Source organism: Apteryx rowi, unplaced genomic scaffold (assembly GCF_003343035.1).
Source record: "Apteryx rowi isolate R43461 unplaced genomic scaffold, aptRow1 scaffold_1, whole genome shotgun sequence".
NCBI lineage: Eukaryota > Metazoa > Chordata > Aves > Apterygiformes > Apterygidae > Apteryx > Apteryx rowi.
In genome coordinates, this window is record NW_020447196.1 from 6,549,113 (window position 1) to 6,565,345 (window position 16,233).

The window sequence follows — 16,233 nt, forward strand, 5'->3', positions numbered from 1 at the left end:
TGAAAATATATTCAACTGTAGCAGAAAATAATAAACAATGTAATGTACAATAAAGTAGGTAATACCTGTTACCTATATATCAAAATTTATCAGTTAAGCTATACCCCATGCTATTTATATTAACAATGAATTCATTCAGCAGTCTTAAATAATGTTTGTCATGAAAGTTCATATCTGGAGGAGTTTCTCTCTCCTTCCCTGATGTTAATATGAAGATTTATTTGCTTAAAATAATGATCAGTACTATCAAAAATATTGATTTGTAACTTCTGATGGCTGTTTAAATGCTGTGTAACTGGCAAATGGAGCCCTTATTTGACAGTTAATTATTAGGTATGTAGGCACTTCACTGACTGGTGCTCAGGTTCATATACAGAAAAAAGGCTTGAATAGTGTAGCAGGTCAGGCTGAAGACTGGTAATATCTATTACCAGCTATATTTGCAACTCCGAAAATCAAAAGCAGATCTTGAAAAAATTAGACCATGGGGATATGTAAGAGCATATTTTGATAAATATGAACCTAAGCAACTTCAAATGTCTTGAGCAAAAAGGAAATTGAGCTGCAAATTCATCTGTAAAGATCTTGACGTCACTTGAGCTAATTATCAAAATGAGAAAGTTTATTCAGTTTCTGTCGTTCTTATTCATTCAAATGAGTTGGGAATTAATTCAAAAAGATCCTCTATGAAAAGAAAAGCAGAATTTGCTTGCAAATTAGCATATTTTAAAATGCCGTGTGTACTTCATAGTAAATTGCATAAATATCTTGTATGTGCAGCATATTTAATAAACCAACTGCTTTGTATATTAACTTCTCTGTCATCACATAGAGCGTACTGCACTTCATAGAGCTTATTTTAGCAAAACTCACTTTCCAGGAATGTGTGTTTATTGAACATACATCACAAATTTTTTTAAAATGAGTCAATCAATATATCTGCAGTTAGAATTGGCTGTAGAAACCACATGGTTTTATATCTTCCTTTGAGGGAGTTAGTGTGAAATAAGTCTTTATGTAATATTGCATGTAAGATTCCGGCAATGTCTATTTATTTCTCCTGAACGCTTTTACCAGCAACTTTCGAATTTGCTGTGTGCTGCTGAACAACTTTTTGCCAGTAAAATTTGTTTGCTTTAATGGCAGTGTAAAGTGAGCATAAAATGGAGGATTGGTATAGCTGAGGCATCTTTAACAGTAAGATATTGCAAAAAATTACTGATTTGGATGTACGTAAACTTATTTTAAATAGTATCAACCCAAATTATAGAGGCTATTTTGCAGTAGCTTTTCTTAGAAATTCTCAATTAGTATACTTGAAAGATCTAGGTAATCTAGCCTGATTTCCTAGGAGCATTCACTTAGTAGCCATATAAGAGTATATCAAGATATCAAGGGAGTATCAGAAATACAGTGTCTACATCAGTACATAACAGTACTTCTTTTGCTTTCAATCATGTTAACTACGTATTTGTTACTTTTATGGCAACATACAGATAGAGAGCATTCTTAATTGCTTAATTTAAATGCAAGAAAGGTAAAGGATTCTCTTCACCTCATACGGAGCAATTCAATACATTTCATTTTGTTTCAGTGTCATTTATACAGAATGTCTCTACTCACTACCCCATTTTATGAAACAACTATAAATGGACTTCTTATAGGCAGAGGCACCTCTTGCCTCTTTTTTTTCCTTCAAATGTCTTATCCTAGATATATTTTCCCTACTACAGTGGTAGTTCCACTTACTAAAATAATCTTTTCCCTTCTCCATCATAATGATAACAATACTAATTTTCTAATATGCCTTTAGAGCACTTGGAAATGTTCAAAGCACATCTTATTGGCTAATGATATCTGCAGCTGTTACTTTTTTCCCTACAGTATGTCTTGTATTGGATAATATTCCCAGAACAGATTTTTCCATAGAACTTTGTTTATTCAGGAGGTAACGAAAAAGATGTGAAGGAATATTGATATGGCCTCCAGCATTTTAGTTATGGGAACATTCTTGTAAGTCTGTTAAGGAAAAAGCTACTTATTAACTCTGTCCTTGGCGTATACATACTCTTTAATTGCTAGTCTTTAAACTCTCTTTGGGCTACTGGGATAGTTTATAGGCTAGACTTTAATTTTCTTTTATTATGGTACCAAAGTTTCATTGGATTTCAAAGGAACTTTTTCATTCTTTGCAGCCAGAGCTGAAGTACTGGATAAGTGGCAGCAGAAAACTTACATCTGCATTGTCATCGTAGTCTCGTTAAGTGGCGTTTCAGATGTGTGGAATATGCTACGTAAGTTGGCAACAAGTTTCCAGTGGGTGAAGGTGAGTAGTACATCTGACAATATGATCTTCTGAGCGATAAGTCAGATACGTATAGCTAGTCTCTTGTTTCTGCGCTGTCTCTGATATATGTACAATATAAGGAAGTTTCTGCAGTAAGTAATCCCATGCTTGATGTGCTCTATAAGCCAGTTTTTCTCATCCAGTTTCGTAGAGTGTATCCATCGGTCTTAATTGTCGCTCAGGGGAGCTGATGCTGTAGGACCCTGGCCATTCTGCTATGCCTAGAAAGCGTGGTTTGAGAAGCTGCATTTTTTCGATCACACTCATTTAATGTCTTGTTTAAAACATCAGAGAACCCCTTGAAAACTCAGAAATGTAGCATTTATGAGGAGGAATGCAAGAAACTTTCTAATAGGTAGGCTTGTAACTTTATTTTATCGGTCAAAAAGATTCATACTTTTCTTATTCTAAGCCTATGCGAATGAGTTATTAATTCCAAATTTGTTTTATCTCACCAACAATGTTTTGTGTAACCACAGAGCTTCAAAGAATGCTCAGACTGGTGTTAGAAAATGAGTTTAGTGGTGACTTTTAGGCTTCAGAGAAGGCAGCTGCAGAAGGTGTGGAAATAGGGCACTACTGGAAACCCTAAACCTGAAAAGGCTATATATGCTGCTGCGATAGCCTTTAATTTTTCATATCCTCTTTGACTTTCTATTGTGCTATTACTGAAACCAGTGATTCCTCAGAGGTGAGAATTTGCCATCTATAGAAGTATCCTTGCTTTTCTAAAATTAACAGGGAAACAGATTAAATGTAATAGATAATAATAGATATGTAAATACTGTCATCTTTACAGAGTCAAATGCATGATCTCATCTGAATTTTCTAAGATAAAGAGTACAAAGCCAGGATATTAAAGCTCTTTGTCTAGCTGACTCATTCACAGGTTTTGCATTCTGTGCATTCAAGTCCTGCTTGACAGATGCTTCACTTCTGTGGAAATGTCCTTGAATGATAATCCTATTTCTGGCAGCCAAACGGGCTGTGTACCACAACATCCTTGCCACCAGCTATACAGGTAGACTGCAGCGATGAGTATCAGGCTCCAGCATAGTGTATTTGACAGTGAAACCAACAGCACTCTGTTTAGAAAGTTGGGATATCTTGCAAGCTCCTTTGCTTCTTAGCTGCAAAGAGCTCTAGCTCAGCATGTGAGATTCTTATTCCATCATTCACTCAACTCAAGGGCCAAATTTTGCAGGCAGTGCTCAGTTCTTGTTCAGACACAGCTTGTCAGCAGTGAATGAGGTTAAAGGAAGTTTGGGTTGATGGAAGACTTCCTGACTGGGTATCAAGTTCCTATGTAGGTTTCAAAAAGACACAGGAAAAGTTAAATTAGTTATGTCTTCTCTTTGACTGAGTGTCCCTTCCATGCACAGTTATGTAACTATTGTTGCGTCTGTTTTACTTTGCCTGTTCTGGCACTCATTCTTGTATCTCTCTTCATGGTTTAGTTCAGGCCTAGTTCTACTCTTCTGGTTCTTGACTTTGGAGCTACACTTCCAATTTTAACAAATTAAAGGACTGTAAGGTATAGCCTTCAAGGAAAACTTGAAAATTCACCACTCTCATGAGATAAGTGAATCTAACAAACCAGGTCCCTACTCAAGCTTTCTTCATGTCTAATTTTAGGAGCTGTCAGGTCTATTTTTATAGACTCTTTTACATTTCAGAGTTAGAGGAAATCATTTTTGAAAGAAAGCTTCCCGCAGAGTGACTGTAGGGTGTTCACTCTGGTTGGGATGTGAAGTGCCTCCTTGCAAAGAGGAGGAACAAGCACTGCTTTTGTTGATTATCATGTAAACCTGGGCATCCATATGCTTCTTAAATTCTCTTCTCTTCTTTTGAAGGATTTTTTTTCTCTTAAATTGTTTCCAGCTGTGCCTGTTCAGGAATGCAAATTTCCTGTTATAGTATCTACATAATCAAACAGTTGACAAGGTAAATATTCATGTTTAACTATTGTTAATGGAACAAAGAACAACAGTGCAGAGAGAAAGGCACTACTGGGCTTATTTGGAGCTATAACATGGGCTAGGCTACTCATTTGAACTAAAGATGGCTAGAATTTCATTAAGTAGCTGTATCCTGATGAGAGATTTCCTCCTTATGTTTATTGGAATATTTATGTTTGATGGAATATATATACCTAAATTCTAAAGGGAGTGACAGGAGGCACAACTGATAAGTTTCTTTTCAGATACATTACTTTTAAAAGCATTATATATGAATAAAGGGTCAACCCATGGGACCTCAAATAGGGAATGCTGGCATAATTAAAGACCAAATAGGGCTGAGAAACTTGGTTTCCCTTATTGGATAGATAAATTCAGGCTTGTAAGATGTATAAATTGCCTCATTCAGGTATAACATCCTTTTTATAATTTGTTTTTAATTCTCACATAGTAAACTTACATTGGAACAGGAAAAACATGCTGTTACTGGCATACAAAGTAGATCATGCAAGGAAATCGTCATATAGCTTTGTTTCTGCACAAATGCCATGTGAAGAGAAACTTAATTTTCAGTTACTTAGAATCACCCTGTCTTATTACAATGCTAGCACATGTAATGAGGCCTTCATAGCCGAACAGAGTTAAATTTTCAGGTACCTGCTTTGACCTATTTTACACATCTCACTTCATTTCTGTACATGTAGTCATTTATATAGGTTTTAAGACCAGAATTTTTGAATTTTCAACTTCAACCCACAGCTTTTCCACAGTGAGGTAGAAGAGAGTTTGATATTCTGTGTAGCAAAAAATTGTAAATGGGGAAAAGACACACCCAAGCTTGTACCTCTAGTTTAAATTTGTACACCAAAGGAAACAAGCTGTCAGAATTTAGTTTTCTATATTCAGTACCTGAAGAGAAACCTTAATTGCATAAATAAACAGTATTTCTGAGGCATTTGCTTATTGTGTACATTGTAGGTGAATATTAGTAGTCTAAATGAAAGAGACTCATACATGAGTACAACCTCTTTGACTTTAGTGGAATGACACTGCAAAGTGCATCAAATCCATGGGTGAAATGTTAAGAACAATTTGCTTATGTCAGTCTCATTGCACATACTCAGTTTCATAAGCTGGAGTATGAATTTGCTACCTTGGCTTTGTTGGTGCTGGTTCTCATCATTGCTTGAACATTGAGAATTGGTTGAGCTAAAACACCACTGGAAATATTGTTAGAATAGCTATAAGACATATATCCTGTTCAAACCAAAGAAGAATCATTATTTTCTTATAAATCAACTAGACTTCTATAAGACAGTAAGTGGGAAAAATATGTTCATGCTGCACTAGATCTTATAATCTCAATACCTCATAATATGGATGTTTTAAATTTTCCTATCAGCTTTTTAATAGAAAATTATTTCTGGGAATTGAAAGAATCTGATTGAAAGAATATTGATTTTGTTGAAATGTGTAATTTGTTATTCGGAACAACCAATTTGGAACTGAATTGAAATTCAGATCTTATTGACCCAAAGTTGATTTCAGCTCAAGTGCTGAAACAACTGGTTCATCAAATAGTCATTTCTGTGTTTTCCCAGCCTTTTGGGGACTGTACCTGGGCTGCAATATGCTCTGGCCAGTAGGCTGGAAAGCCATGGCTGGGCTGTGCCACGAGAAGCTCCTGAGCTTCCCACAAGGCATGAGAGTTGCTAAGCAAAAGTAGAGACTGCACGGCACAAAATGAGCAGACTGGCCATAAGAGGAAAAAAAGACATGGAAAGATTGGTACATTGACTAAAAAAAAAACCCCAAATCCAAGACCTTGAGAATCAGAACAAAGTAAAAAAAGTTGGTTTTAATTGTGAAATATGTGTTCTAGTGAACACGTATGTCTAATGTTTCTGATGAAGTTTCACTAGTTATTTTAAAGGTGAGAAGTGTGAACCAAAAATCAAGTCTTTCAGAAACAATTTTGATGGAAATTTTTGAACTACCAATGAAATGAAATTATTGCATAAAATATTGAGAAAAGTGATGTCAGCCTTAACTATAGTAAGTATTCTTTATAGTAGCTCTCTTTGGGCTTTCATAGTAATAGTAATAAAAATAATAATAATAATAATAATAATAATGCAATTATCTAGTTAAAAACATTCACTATAATGCCTCCAAGAACAAGCACATGCATCCAGGGCTAGAAAAAATAAACGTAAGAAAAAACTAAATTAAAAGTGTTATTCTTGCATATATAGTGCAGATACATTCTTGCATATGTAGTACATATAAAAAGACTACTGGGTACTCAGCCCTTCAGGGTTTCATATACAACAAAAACTGTCTTTAATTCTACTCAGAAGTTAATTTGCTCTCTCAAACATGCACTTATTCTGTATGCTATAAAAGAAAACATTTACTGTATTTAATTCATCCGAGACATTTAACCAAAACAATTACTGCGTGGTTAGTCACAGTTGAAGAACAACTTCTTAAAAATATACTCACTATCTTTCAGGAATACATGCTAATAAAATCATGCAAACATATGTGATTTATGTAGCTTTACTAATCTGTATAAACACTAATAAAGTCACACTAGTTGTGACTGGTAAAATCTAATATAATGCATAGGATTTTCCCACTTTATTCCTGACAACCTGCATTTGCAATCATTCAGTTACTTTATTTTAAAATGGCTTTTCAGTTATATTCTGGTGCTGTAGGGGAAAGCCTTTTGACAAAGGCATGACATAAACCATTTATATTGCAGCTCCATCATGGTTCCCATAGCTAAACTAGACTGGACAGTTCATTAAAAAGAAAAATTAATAGTACAAGGTTGCAGGGAAACAATAACAGATTATAACTGGCCTGTGGCAGCCCACTGAATTCATGTAGTAGAATAAAAATGATTCCCCTGTCTCGTAAATGAAGGTTTCTTCCAGGGTTTTAGGCAAAGTCTATACTTCTACTCCTTTACAGGAAAAAGCTGTACTCTTTCTTGTCCATAAAAGTAATATTTTGTAATTCCTACAGAAGATTGATATGTACTCTTTGGGATGGAAAGCACATATTTCATTATACTTTGAATGCATAATAACAAGCATAATATAAAAAAGAATAGAATAAAGTACCCTAAACAGAGCTACATCAGAGAAAAAATTAACCTTCTGAGAGACTGGCAGAGGCATGGAGGGGGCAAAGTGAGGGCCGAGTCCGGACTCAATCCTGTCTTTTCTTGGCTAAGGTAGTAAGTGCTCTAGATCAGTCTAAGACTACTATCCTTCAGTGCAAAGCAAGGACAAAGGATTTGTGATTCAACAGTCTTTCTCTTAGGTCCATTGCAGATCCCTGTGCAACATTGTATGTGATTTATCTCTTGCTTAAGGTTGTTCTTAAAGGTATAACCAAGTCCTAATGGCATCTTTCTAGATGTTGCTACATATTTTCCTAATTTCCTCAGAGTTTCATGGTTCACTTTTTCTGTATAATACTGGTATGCGTGGCAAGTACACAGACTCATACTTTAATGCTGAAATCTGAGTTTTATTATAGCAGTGCTATAAATTCTTGTCTCAAAAGATGTTTCAAACAATATAGGCTCTGCGATGCATTAACTGTTTCTTTTGGCCAGTAGCCAAAACCTTCTAATGAATTCAGTGGATAAGAGGAGAGGCCAGAACATAGGAAGTGTGAGCCAATATAATGTTTGGAAATGAAATACAGGACTGAGCCTCTTGGGTATTCTCTGGTTCTGTTTATGAACACAATCTCCTCTTACAAACAACAGCCTAAAATACCAAAGGGTGATGATTCTGGGGTCTGATCCCAGAAAAACTGTACTTTTACAGTTTTGTACCTAATATTACCAGAGAATCTTGGGTATTGTTTGGCTTCTCATCCTCCCTTCTCTCCCCCCAAAAAGAAAAACAGATTATGTAACGTTGAAAGTCTGGTCGCTCTGAAAGGCCTCCAAGCTATCTTGGCGTAGTTTCATGCTATAAGCTATATTTTGTGAAATGCGGCTGTACTGAAGCAAAAGCAACCAACCAACCAAAAGCCTCTCCTTAGACCTCCGGAGTTATTTTCATACTTTCACTGCAGGCAACATGTGTGAATTGCAGTATGTTGGCAAGAAGAGCACTTCGTTTTTGAAGTGAATGGATTTGTACAAACATGTAGGACTCACTAATGAGTTGTTCATTTCAAGATTGGAAACTATCTCTATTTCAAGTGTTTGGATACTAACTGCAAACTTCACTACTGTACATGTTAAAAGGTACCACTTCTGTCTTCTCTCCCTCTCTGCCCTACACGAGACACAGGAAAGAACAACACCATCACAGCGAAGAGTCTTTCAATGAATTACAATGAGTCACTCCAAGGAAAGCTCAACAAAGACTGTGTTGTGCTACTTCACAGTAAAGCTAGTGACCCGGTGCTTACTGCTACTTCGCTGCATTCTTGCAGGATAAACAAAATAATACAATACTTGTGTATTCAAGAAACCTAGCGTAAAATGGAATGACCCTTTTTTTTTTCCCTTGTAGATCTGTAGCAATTTGATTTGCTTAAAAAGTGCTTTCAGATAAGAAATATAAAGATGAGTTAAATATTTAAATGGAAAAACTTCTCAGTAAAGAATAGTATGCTAATGGCTTTTTAAAAACTGTCACAAAACAACTCTCCTAAACAGAGAATGGTGCTCTCTTGGCCCTCATTATCCAGGTTAAACTCCTCTTCCTCACCCCCTGTTAATTCCTTCCAGTGCAGACTTCATTTTCATTAATGTAAGTGAGCTCACATATGGCTGACAGTATCATCCTTTGTCCTGCTGAACTGCTTTGCCTGTGAGCTGTTACCAGCTTGTTGCCTCCAAGTTACAGACTAAATTGCTTGAATCAGTTTATTACACTGCACTTTATTTAGGCCAAAGGAAAAAAACTTATATGCAAAGCCAAGAATTTATTATTAGTCTAGTTAAAACCTTAGCAGTCTAACCAAAGAACTGTTAGTCCAGTTATATGGTGCATATGATATATGGCTAAAACTGTTGCACACAAACTTTCTAGTATCTACCCTTTCCGTGGGGTTCTGCTCCTCCGCTGCATCTCTCTGGATGATGTCTTCGGTGGGGGACCCAAGGCATTGGCATCCCCAGAGGAGCACGATGACGATGATGGTTTCTTCCTCCTCCTCCTAGAATCCACCTGGAGCCATTTCTGTATGTTTGTTAACACACTCTGCACCTTGCTCTGTCTTCACTGCTCTTCAGTTCCGCATTACATCTGATTTTACTATATAAGGTGTGTTTTTACATATATTGAATAGTTTGCCCATTGTTCTCTTTGTTATTCCTAAAATTGGTTTGGAGCAGCTTCAAAAGTTGCATTCTTCTGATGGCCAGGAAATGACCATTGGCTGTGGGGCCTCCAGTGTCATCTTGTACCTGGACTTTCAAAGCTTCTCATGTCATCCACATGCCCGTACTACCCTCTGCTGCATTTTATTCTAGGGTCATAGATAGTTCATTCTACACAGAATAACTACTTGTTATTGCCATCTATTCGTAACGAATATATATATAATAACCAGTATTACATCACAAAGTCATACAAAGCTAAGCAAAAAGCCAAAACAAATTAGACAATAGTCATCTGGTCCTTAGATAACCTGTTACAGCCTAACAAGCTAAATAAAACCAAGCCCCAGGCAGGTGGAAAGAAGTCCAGACAAAGCCTGACAGGTCCTGAGGCCCGTGTTGTTAGCTTAACGCAAAGCCTTTGGCCTGTTGTAAGCAATAACAACACCAGATTTACTGGGTTACAAGGCTCTGAAAATTTAAAGCGTTTGTGTTGCTTACACATGGAAATATCTTTAATCTATTTAATTAAACCCCATTAATAGATAGGCATTTAGTAAACATTTGTATTTGCTGTCTCATTCTTATATAATCATTTGTGTTGGTGTGTTACAGTTGGGTTTAGTTACAGTAGTGTTTACAGGTAGCATAATACAGCATATATGCCCGCACATGACATACAAAATGAGTTCTTATTGCTTATACATTTATCATTCTTTGACTCCAATGCTAAGCTCACTCACAGAAGCTTAAGCCTGAAGGGGTCCACAAAATATGCGCAAAGAGTTTGAAAAAATCACATTGCATTTTTTAAGGCAATGCTTACCCTGACAGCCATTCCATTTAAACAAGAGATACGGCTGTCTGTTCAGAAAGATGTTCCCAGTTCTTGGATGAATCCCCAGATCCAGTTTCTCCAGCTGGTTCCTGGCTTGTGCTTTATTCTCTCTGACCATTGGATTTCCAGGAAGCTATTTTGTGATCGTAGGTGAAGGACAAATAGTACCAAATCATTCTTTTTTTCTTTTTCCTCACTCTTGTGAGTTTCTGAGCTCAAAACACTGTCTTTTCATCTTCTGAGTGGCAAAGAAGTACAGGGTTAGCATCTAGAAGGGGACTGTATCGTTATCCTTGGATGTGATATTGTAAAGACACCATAAAGAAATTCAAATACTAATCCATACTGTTTAATCTTTAGCCTCTGAGATTATCCTCATACTATTTACCAAAGGGATTTAAAGCAAAAAGGAAAATGGGAGTGTTCAGCATTATACACACAGAAAAGCCAATACCCACTGAAGTTTTGCATCAGCTTTTACAGGAGGAAAAACTCCAGGTTCTCTGTAATGTGAGCAAAACCAGCAAGCATCAATATTGCATTAAAGTCCTGTGAAGTCTGAGATACTAGACCAGCCCAGAGAACAAGGTGCGGAGGGTTGTGCCACAGGTTTCATAGCACATATATGGTCGGTTTCCACAAATAATAGGAGAATCTTTAACCAAGTTTAAAAACCTGAGGAAAAACATAATTAAGTTCATGGTATACTTGACACATTGCAACAAACCATTTTAGCCTGACTTGTAAGCAGGAGGAGAAGTATGGATGAAACATAGTTACCTATTAAGAAATTACTTGTGGGTCAGCCCAAGAACTGTAAAAGCATCTCATTTCGCTCTAGGATGATACAATTCATAGAGGTTAGAGGTGTTTGATGAATTGCCATGCTCCTTAATAGAGCTACGGTACACGGATCTCCAAAGCCTCATGCTCTTAGAAACATGATGTATGTGTACTTGCACGCAGAATGTCTTTTTATGCAATGCACTTACCCATTAGTCTTAGGCTTTCACTCGTCTTCATCTTGTCCACCACTCACTTGCCTCTAACGTAATTTGGACTTCTAGTTCACACTAGCTCTCTAGGGCTTAACACATGTGGTCTTTAAAAGCTTTCTATTGACTCACAGCTTCCATTGTCTTTCTCTCTGCATTCCCAAGACTGTCAGCAGTCATTTTAGTTTGTTTCCTATTTCAACTGTCAGGTAGAAATTTCCTTTAAAAAAACTAAAAAGGTCCAACCTTTATACGTGCTCCATCCTTCTTCCAATAAATGTAACAAGCACAAATGTATTCAGAAAGATTTTGTTTGGTGACAGACTCTCTCATATCTCTTCACCCTAATAGTTCTTTTCCAGAAAAAAACATAATTACTCCAAGAGCAATTTATTTAATTACCATTATGGAAGACTTTTTAGTAAAAAGGAAATTGGTTGGATTGAAATAGCACTATCATCTCAGCAACTTTTTGAAAAGAACATTTTGGTAGAAAATATGCTGAACTTTAGTAGAGTATATTTTATGTGAAAAAGTTGCCTGATCTCATTCTTATAAATGAAGTTTCATTCTTCTTTTTATATATGCATACAAGTTAATTCTTTTTATTATTATTATTATTATTATTATTGGCCTCCATTTTTATTCTATGAATATAAATTCTTTCCCCTGTACTTGCCTCATATTAAGGTCATTCTATCCAAAAATCATAGTGTTCTTGACCCAGCAGTTATGCCAAGTGTCAGATTGTTTTCTTCTTCTTGCACAAGCTTGTTTTTAAGTAACACTTCACTGGTCTCCATTAGAGAGAAAACTCTCTCTTGTTGATTTGGAAGCTAAAGCTTTACCAGAGTGGCCATTCATTCACATATTCATTCACAGTCAAATAGTTTTATACTGTCCTGATGGTTAAAAAAGACATTGGTATAAATGATCGAGGGTGCAGATATATGCCATGGTTCCCGATTATTGCACCATTAAGGTGAAGACTAGCCTTTGACATGAGTGAAATTATGGCAAAAGCTAGAGCTCATATCTCCAAAACATATAATGAACTTTCAGAAATATATCATATTTGATTTATAGTTTCAGCCATGAATAACACTAATCTAATTAAAGAAATGCACATTTTTGACAATTTCACGTGTATGCCATTATGGGACAGTTCTTTCTAAAATTACAGCTTTTGTGCAAGAACAGCAATAGGTTCAAAGTATTTAAAATTTGCCTCTTCTGCTTTGTATCTTAGGGCCAGAGCATCATTCCAACTGTAGCAAGTTGATGCCTCAAAACTTATGTTAATGGTTTCTATCAGAAAAATAGAAATGTTTTGTCAAAATCATCTGTAACTACAGATCGGAAGTGGTGTCAGGCCATAATCTCTGGGATACGATATTGTTTCATGTGGTCAGTAAGAAATATATAATAAACAGGTCTAACTTGGAATGAATTATGTCCATGCAAAATATATTGAATTATTTGCCCTTTTCTGGAAATGTACCACTCACATGAAAAACACATTTTAATTGCAAGTTGGCAAGCCTGTCTGTTTTGTACTGTTTATACGCTCAGCACCTGATGCTCTTGTTGCATTTTTTTTTAGTAGCATAATATTGGGAATTATGTTTTAGCCCTTACAGTTTTGGATCTAATCACATGTAACACTGAAAGCACAGACAGCTCCTCTGATCTGTGCTCAGAGCAGGTCAGGCTGCCCAGGAAGCGGAAGGGAAGGTTGCATCTAATGAAGGTGGTGGGGGTTTTTTTAAGTAAGTTAAGTGGAAATATTCCATGATGACTACTTAGAACATGACATTTCAAAAGATATTTGTGCAGATATTGTTAGAATTATAATCTTGTGATTTAATGGATTGTAACTAACATTTAAAGTTGCAATTTTAGCCCTTTCTCCTTTAGCCTCCCATTAGGTACTCAAACAGTGATGGTCTCCTTTATGATGACTATTGACATTGCATTAGGGATGTATTTGAATATTCCAATGTTATTGTCTCGTGCTATCAAGCCAGAATAAGTCTCTTCACAGACAGTCTCTGCCTGTGAAAAATTTAATTATTGATTCAATTGTTCATTCATAAAAATCTCAAACTGGCTTTTATGCACCAAACTTGACCAGTTAAGCAAACAGTCAGAAAGAATCTTGCATGTGCAGGGCTGAAGGACCTGAGCTCTTCCCTCTGCAATGCCAGGAACATCAAGAAAGGGAGGAGGCTCTTTGAGCAGAATTTTAGCCCTCACCTTTCTTTCCCTAGCAAATGTATCTGAGAATGAGAGAGAGAGAGAGAGAGAGAGAGAGAGAGAGAGAAATTCACTAACTTGTCAAGTTTTATAAAGATAAGCGTTACAGAAAATCTAATTATGTGAACCTCTCTAAATGAGAGTCACAATGGTTGCTAGACTTAAACAAACTGCTGTCTTTTCAAGGGGGCTTGCATGTGGCTCTGAAGTGGCGATCTTTTATCAGAAACTTTCTACTTGAGGGAGACCAAATTGAAGGGGATTAAGTAGTCTAGTAGAATTATATTCCAAGGGGCAAAACATTTTGTAGAGGGAGGCCTTGACCACATGAAGAAATTGATTGATTATACATTTAGCAGAATAACCTATTGTGCACTGCATTCTCCTTTCAGAAATTTTCTAGAAATAATTTCCTCTGTCATAAATCTTTTTTTTTTTGGAAGTAAAATAATTTTTTAAAATAATGTTTCATTGTTCTGGAAAAGTGAAATCATATAGGAAATTACATTCAAGTTACTTCTATATATAGGGAAAACTGCCACACACATTTCTGTGTGTGCATGGGGTATGCAAAGACTATGCAATATCCACTGTAGATATATATATGGTTTTACTACTCAATAGGACTTTTACCAGAAGAATCCAAAAGCTTTGGCACTGTAAAATATACTGTAGAGAAAGCTGATTCATAGCTTTCTTGCTACTCGGAGTTATATTTTGGTATTGGTCATGTAAAGGCCACACAAGGTTATGAACTATTTTCTTATATACTGAGATGCTACAAAGGTTTGAGGGTTCAACAGCACTGTTGAAGTTGCCTCCAGAAATGAAGCTGTAAGTAGAATATCACAGATGCAGTTCAGATTTCTGCATGGGTGGAGAATGTTGACCCTTCAGCATGAGGCAGTAAATCAGAAGAGCAATTGGTCATTTGCTGGAATTCTTTTTGGTTCGGTTTGGTGGCTGAATAGGCCTGCCTGTAGTCATGAATTTTTGGTAAAGTTTCAATTATCATTCTTTAAACTTGACTTTCTATATCATATTTGGCATTAACCAAAAGGACCATCAGTCACAGCACAAGGGTGATTTTGTCATCCATAAGTATAAATTCCTAGTAAGAGAAAAAAAAAATATTCAGGATTGGCTTAGTGTGTGAACACAGCATTTAGTAGCTGGAAGTAACTTGACTTTACTTGTCATTTATTTTCCTCCTCAAGGTGTCATCTATAACCACTTACTTACGTAACAGCAAACTATATTGAAACTGGAGTGGACATAGGCTGCAGCTATAGCGGGTTTTGAATGTACAGGAAATTACAAGAATTCCGATTTGGCTGAGATGGGCAAGAACACAATTACTATTTAAAATAAGCTCTTCCAAGGGCTTAGTCATTATTTCAGATGACTCTATCGATCACCATGTTTTTTAATAAGACTACCTTTCTTATGCTGGTTGTTTTCTTGTAGAGTTTATGCTTAAAAACAAGACAGCCTCTGTCACATTTATCTTAAGTGGATCTCCCCAGGGCAGCAAGTAAACTGAAACTCCGTTTACAGACATTTTTCATTTCCAAGTCTTTTAATATCACTCTCTCAGGCCTATTTCTATGTCATTCAGTTCATAATGTGCTAAGTTGTCTTCCTACCTTTCTACTGCTTTGTGTGAGGTGCACCAAATGGCAATTTCACTCTTCTAGAATGAGTACAAACTAAACCAAAGTCTGGTGAAAATGATTTCAGAGGTGGATACTGAAGGAAATAACACATCATATTAGTCAGGATGCTTATTTTTCCTCCTCTTTGCTGCAAAATGACTTCTATTTTCAAAGAGCCATCATTTTATGTTTTAGTCTATGACTTCCTAATATTGAATCTCAAAGCTGTTACAGAAGAATATGGCTACATTTCAAAAGCTATTCTTAGGAACAGCTGGGGATTATTGGCTTTAAACATCTCAGTAATCCAATACAGTGCTATAAAGCATAATTTAAAAATGCAAAGGATTAAGATTTCCTTTCCTAATGAACTCAGAGTAGGATTCTACAAAAGTTATTTAGCATTTTTTAAGGTAACTTTTATAGCTGAAAATGAAAATCCCCTATTCTGTAATGATTTTATTTATATATTTAGCACAAATAAACCTTGCCATGACCTAGAACCCCTGGGCAGTAGGATAGCCCTAGATATCCCCTAGACACCCCCTAGAAACCCCTAGGCATTTGCATACCACATGTAGAATTATACAAATGCCTAATTTGCTGCAAAACTGCAGCCTAGATGATAACCATTTACAAGGGCCTCATGCTCCCATGCAAGACAATGCAACATGAATTGGAGGAGTACGAGGTCGTCTTTGTTAAGTGGAATACCTAACAGATTTTCTCCCCCCAAATATCTCTAAATATGAAAAATTTCCTTTTCTGGACAAAATACTTTGTCTCATAAGCCTAATAATGTTTTGTGAATGACACAAGAGA

At 36.2% G+C, this 16,233-nt stretch overlaps 1 protein-coding gene across 1 annotated transcript in view; it reads left to right on the plus strand.

Moving 5' to 3' along the window:
- The first annotated feature begins 2,191 nt into the window (after positions 1-2,191).
- The window catches only part of CDH11 (cadherin 11), a 43,051-nt gene continuing 29,009 nt past the window's right edge, over positions 2,192-16,233 (plus strand). The window contains exon 1 of the mRNA XM_026058894.1: positions 2,192-2,326. The gene's annotated coding sequence lies outside the window, so the exon portion shown is untranslated. The remainder of the gene's footprint in view (positions 2,327-16,233) is intronic.